We start from the raw sequence: 6,000 nt of genomic DNA, 5'->3' as shown, positions 1-6,000 counted from the left end.
AGTAATGAAAATGGCAGCAAACCATTTGAGAGCTAAACAAATCAGATGTTCTTGGTGAGTTGAAAATGATCAGAGCCCTGAAAAATGCACATTTCATTAATAATCCATGAAGATTGGACTTTTTAGACAAATATAAACCACAGCATTCATCGTTGGTGTAGTTGAGCATGCAGTGACTGAGTACAGTGAATACACTCTTTTTGCTTTCAGTACATTGCCCATGTATTATTTTTATTGCACTATAGCCTTCTGAATTTCTCAGTGTGAACATACTACTGACATAAGAATTTTAATTTTAGAGTAAATAGTAGATTGTTTGAGACACAGCTTTAGTATATAGTATACACTAAATAGCATAAAACAAGGAAAGCTTTCATTAAGTTTATTCTTTAGTAAAAAGGCACAGTGTACAGTATGTATAGTGAATTAAGCATCATTTTACTTTGGTGTGTTTAGTATTTTATAAACACAATAACAGAAGTTTCTGTTTGTAGTGAATAGAGCATTGTGTATAGAATATAGTAAATAATGTACCATTTCAGACATAGCTGTAATCTATAGTGCAGGGGTCACCAACCTTTTTGAAACTGAGAGCTTCTTGGGTACTGATTAATGTAAAGGGCTCCCAGTTTAATACACACAGTTTTCAGTTTGATCTGAAATAACAAATTTGCTCAATTTACCTTTTATTATATGTTATTATTAATAATTAATGATATCCATCTATGTGAAGACACTGATCATGTTAATGATTTCTCATAATAATTATTAATAATTATCAAAAATGAGTTAACAAAGTAGGAAACAGCTATTTTTAGAAAAGGCCCACGGGCTACTCATGTTGGTGACCCCTGGTATAGTATATACCGAATAATTCACCATTCAACACAGCTATAGTGCATAGTATATACTGAATAATGCACCAACTGACACATAGCTCTAGCGTATATTATATACTGAATAATGCACCATTTCAGACACATAGCTATTGTGTATACTAAATAATGCACCAACTGACACATAGCTACTGTATAGTGTATATTATATACTGGATAATGCACCATTTCAGACATAGCTGTAGTGTATAGTACTGTATATAGTGAATAATGCACCAACTGACACATAGCTCTAGTGTATATTATATACTACTGGATAATGCACCATTTCAGACACATAGCTATTGTGTATACTGAATAATGCACCAACTGACACATAGCTACTGTATAGTGTATATTATATACTGAATAATGCACCATTTCAGACATAGCTGTAGTGTATAGTACTGTATATACAGAATAATGCGCCAACTGACACATAGCTCTAGCGTATATTATATACTGAATAATGCACCATTTCAGACACATAGCTATTGTGTATACTGAATAATGCACCAACTGACACATAGCTACTGTATAGTGTATATTATATACTGGATAATGCACCATTTCAGACATAGCTGTAGTGTAAAGTACTGTATATAGTGAATAATGCGCCAACTGACACATAGCCCTAGTGTTTATTATATACTGGATAATGCACCATTTCAGACACATAGCTATTGTGTATACTAAATAATGGACCAACTGACACATAGCTACTCTATAGTGTATATTATATACTGAATAATGCACCATTTCAGACATAGCTGTAGTGTATAGTACTGTATATACTAAATAATGCACCAACTGACACATAGCTACTCTATAGTGTATATTATATACTGAATAATGCACCATTTCAGACATAGCTGTAGTGTATAGTACTGTATATACAGAATAATGCACCAACTGACACATAGCTCTAGCGTATATTATATACTGGATAATGCATCATTTCAGACACATAGCTATTGTGTATACTGAATAATGCACCAACTGACACATAGCTACTGTATAGTGTATATTATATACTGGATAATGCACAATTTCAGACATAGCTGTAGTGTATAGTACTGTATATACAGAATAATGCGCCAACTGACACATAGCTCTAGCGTATATTATATACTGAATAATGCACCATTTCAGACACATAGCTATTGTGTATACTAAATAATGCACCAACTGACACATAGCTTCTGTATAGTGTATATTATATACTGGATAATGCACCATTTCAGACATAGCTGTAGTGTAAAGTACTGTATATAGTGAATAATGCGCCAACTGACACATAGCCCTAGTGTTTATTATATACTGGATAATGCACCATTTCAGACACATAGCTATTGTGTATACTAAATAATGCACCAACTGACACATAGCTACTCTATAGTGTATATTATATACTGAATAATGCACCATTTCAGACATAGCTGTAGTGTATAGTACTGTATATACTAAATAATGCACCAACTGACACATAGCTACTCTATAGTGTATATTATATACTGAATAATGCACCATTTCAGACATAGCTGTAGTGTATAGTACTGTATATACAGAATAATGCGCCAACTGACACATAGCTCTAGCGTATATTATATACTGGATAATGCATCATTTCAGACACATAGCTATTGTGTATACTGAATAATGCACCAACTGACACATAGCTACTGTATAGTGTATAGTACATAGAGAATAATGCACCAACTGACACATAGCTATAGTGTATATTATATACTGAATAATGCACCATTTCAGACATAGCTGTAGCGTATAGTACTGTATATACTGAATAGAGCACCATATGACACATAGTTCTAGTTTATTGTATATACTAAATATTAAACCATTAGAAATGCAGCTAGAGTATTTTACAGCACCTGGTCTTGTTAACTATTTAAAACTTTCTCTTATAAGACAATCAGTTTCTGTTCACCTTCGTTCATTAAACATCTTCTCTCACTAAAGGCGATTATAAAGTATTTTTGTAGGAAGCTTGAATTCTAATCTGCTGTAATTTAATTGCATAATCATTCCTACTCACTTCTTAGGTTCAGGTTTTGACCCCTGGCTGCCTGTCTGATTATATAAATGTCTGTGATAAGCCAGTTCACCTGTTCTCAGGACCTGATCATGAACATTGACTTTGCTTCTGGAGTTAACTCTCAAATAACAAGCCCAATAAGTCCTGCCTCCTCTTTGTTGTTTCACCTCTTCTTAATCTTCATGGATTTTTGTTTGATGAAACTATAGTTATACCTGCCAACCGGTAAACATATCTGACTGCTTTCATTCGCTTTCCCTCAGAGGCTTTGCTGAATTATGGCTAAATCACATCAGCAATATGACATATTCTTATGGATAAAAGAAGCTTTCTCCATAGTCGGGACAGTTTAAAGTTAAATTACAGGAATCCATCAGTGGAAATGGCCATAAGCGATTATTGAAATGATAAAATGTTGAGCGGAGAGGAATTCTTATAGTCGATTTTCCAATGTGCGTGTAATAAAAGCAAGATAAAAAAACAAACAGAGGGACTTTATAAAAATTAGGGCATTATATGATGTTTGCTTATCCTCCTTTATATTGCACAGGTGAAGATTTTTAGATGATTGAACAATTATTAAAGAACAACAAATGACAAATCTCATACATTGTCCTTATATATATGATTTATGCAATATATATATATATATATATATATATATATATATATATATATATATATATCATGCATTGAGCAGCTTTCCCACCGTAGCTTTATACATACATACTTCCACATTAGATTCTTAAACAATCCAGAAAATTCTTGCCTATAATAAATGTTAGAAAAAAAATTACTTCCAGAAGAACGTTTATTAAATGATTGACTGTATTATTCATTTAAACCAGCCATTAGAGTTGCACAGACAGTGCACTTTTAGTGTTGCGTTATGAAGGGCATCCAGCGTAAAACATCTGCCAAATCAAATATGCAGATCACAAACTTGAATTTCATACCGGATCGGTCGAGGCCCAGGTTTCCAACGACCGCCACAGGTATCGTTAGCCAACAGGGTACCGGTGGAAATTGGGCAACTTTTGGCCGAAGGAGAAGAAGGAGAGGAGAATGTCTACAGAGACCACAGGGAAAGTGGAAAGGGAATAAGGACAGGAACTTTGAATGTGGGTTTAAACTGTTTATCTTGTGGATGGAAAGAGAAATGGTGTAGAAGAGTACAGTAGGAGTGTAGTGGAGGTGAAGAGAGTTTCTGATAGAGTGATGAACTTGAAGCTAGAAGTTGAAGAGGTGATGATAAATGTCATCAGTGACTATGCTCCTCAAGTGGGTTGTGAGATGAAGGAGAAGGAAAATCTCTGTTAAGTTAGATGAAGGGTAGAAGGTGTACATAGGAATGAATGATTGGTGATTGGGGCAGACTTTAATGGGCATGTTGGTGAAGGGAACAGAGGTGATGAGGAGGTGAGTCTTAAGGAGAGGAATGTGGAAGAGAAGATGGTGGTAGATTTTGCTAAAAGGATGGAAATGGCAGCGGTAAATACATATTTTAAGAAGAAGGAGGATCACAGGGTGACGTATAAGAGTGGAGGAAGGTGCACAAAGCTTCCTCTATGTAAGAGATGCAACCTGAAGGAGATTGGAGACTGTAAGAGACAGTGTAGCGAGACAGCATTGGATGGTGGTCTGTAGGATGGTTTTGGAGGTAAAGAGGAAGAGTGAGGACTGAAAGAAGAATAAGGTGGTGGAAACTGAAGGAGAAAGACTGTAGTGTGAGGTTCAGGGAAGAGGTCAGACATGGGCTCATGGTGGTGAAGAGGTGCTAAATGATTGGGGAACTACTGCATTAGTGATGAGGGAGACAGTTAGATAGGTACTTGGTGTGACATCTTGAAATAGAAAGGAAGACAAAGAGACGTGGTGGTGGAATGAGGAAGTGCAGGAGAGCATAATGAGAAAGAGGATTGAGAAACAGGATTGGGATTGACAGAGTGATGAGAAAAGTAGGAAGGATTACAAGGAGATGCGGCAGCAGGTGAAGAGGGACGTGGCAAAAGCCAAGAAAAAGGCATATGAGAAGCTGTATGAGAAGTTGGACACTAAGGATTGAAAAAAGGATTTGTACCGATTGGCCAGGCAGAGGGAACGAGCTGGGAAGGATGTACTGCAAGTTAGAGCAATAAATGATGCAGATAGAACTGTGTTCACTAGAGAGAGAGAGAGAGAGAGAGAGAGAGAGAGAGAGAGAAAGAGAAAAAGAGAAAAGATGGTTGGATGGTGTGGAGATGGTGAAGCAGGAAGTGGATGCCTGAGGAATGGAGAAGGAGTGTGCTGGTACCGATCTTTAAGAATAAGGGAGATGTGCAGACCTGCAGTAACTACAGGGGAATAAAGTTGATCAGTCACACCATGAAGTTATGGGAAAGAGTAGTGGAAGCCAGGCTGAGAGAAGAGGTGACCATCTGTGAGCAACAATATGGTTTCATGCCTAGGAAGAGAACCACAGATGCCTTATTTGCTTTGAGAATGTTGATGGAGAAGTATAGAGAAGGACAGAAGGAGTTGCATTGTGTGTTTGTGGATTTAGAGAAAGCATTTGACAGGCTGCTGAGAGAGGAGCTGTGGTATTGTATGAGGAAGTCAGGTGTGTCAGAGGAAGTGGCAGAGGTGTGTGAGAGGAAGAGGAAAATGTGAGGGTGGTAAAGAGGCGGTGAAGGTGGAGGAGTTCAGGTACCTGGGGTCAACAGTGCAAAGTAATGGAGAGTGCGTAAGAGAAGTGAAGAAAAGAGTGCAGGCAGGGTGGAGTGGGTGGAGAAGAGTGATAGCAGGAGTGATTTGTGATAGAAGAGTATCTGCGAGAGTGAATGGGAAAGTTTATAGGACTGTGGTGAGACCTGTGATGTTGTATGGTTTATAGACAGTGGCATTGACTAAAAGACAGGAGGTGGAGCTGGAGGTAGCAGAGCTGAAGATGTTAAGATTTTCATTGGGAATGACGATGATGGACAGGATTAGAAATTAGTTTATTAGAGGGACAGCGCATGTACGTCGTTTTGGGTACAAAGTGAGGGAGGCAAGATTGAGATGGTTTGGACATGTTGAAAGAGGAGGGAC

Source organism: Silurus meridionalis, chromosome 14 (assembly GCF_014805685.1).
Source record: "Silurus meridionalis isolate SWU-2019-XX chromosome 14, ASM1480568v1, whole genome shotgun sequence".
NCBI lineage: Eukaryota > Metazoa > Chordata > Actinopteri > Siluriformes > Siluridae > Silurus > Silurus meridionalis.
The sequence above is the reverse complement of the archived record's forward strand: the minus strand, read 5'-3'. Positions refer to the sequence as shown.